We start from the raw sequence: 364 nt of genomic DNA on the forward strand, positions 1-364 counted from the left end.
GTTTTTATTATATTTTTATTAGTTTTTAGTTAAAATTCACTTTTCTGGACTTTACTATGAGTTTGTGTGTTTTTCTGTGATTTCGGGTATTTTCTGGCAGAAATTGAGTGACCTGAGCAAAAATCTGATTCAGAGGCTGAAAAGGATTGCAGATGCTGTTGGATTCTGACCTCCCTGTACTCGAAGTGGATTTTCTTGAGTTGAAGAAGCCCAATTGGCGCGCTCTGAATTGCGTTGGAAAGTAGACATCCTGAGCTTTCCATCAATGTATAATAGTCCACTATTGCCCGAGATTTGATGGCCCAAACAGGCGTTCCAAGTCAGCTCAAGAATTCTGGCGTAAAACGCCGGAACTGGCACAAGA

The sequence above is a fragment of the Arachis duranensis genome, chromosome 1, assembly GCF_000817695.3.
Source record: "Arachis duranensis cultivar V14167 chromosome 1, aradu.V14167.gnm2.J7QH, whole genome shotgun sequence".
Lineage (NCBI taxonomy): Eukaryota > Viridiplantae > Streptophyta > Magnoliopsida > Fabales > Fabaceae > Arachis > Arachis duranensis.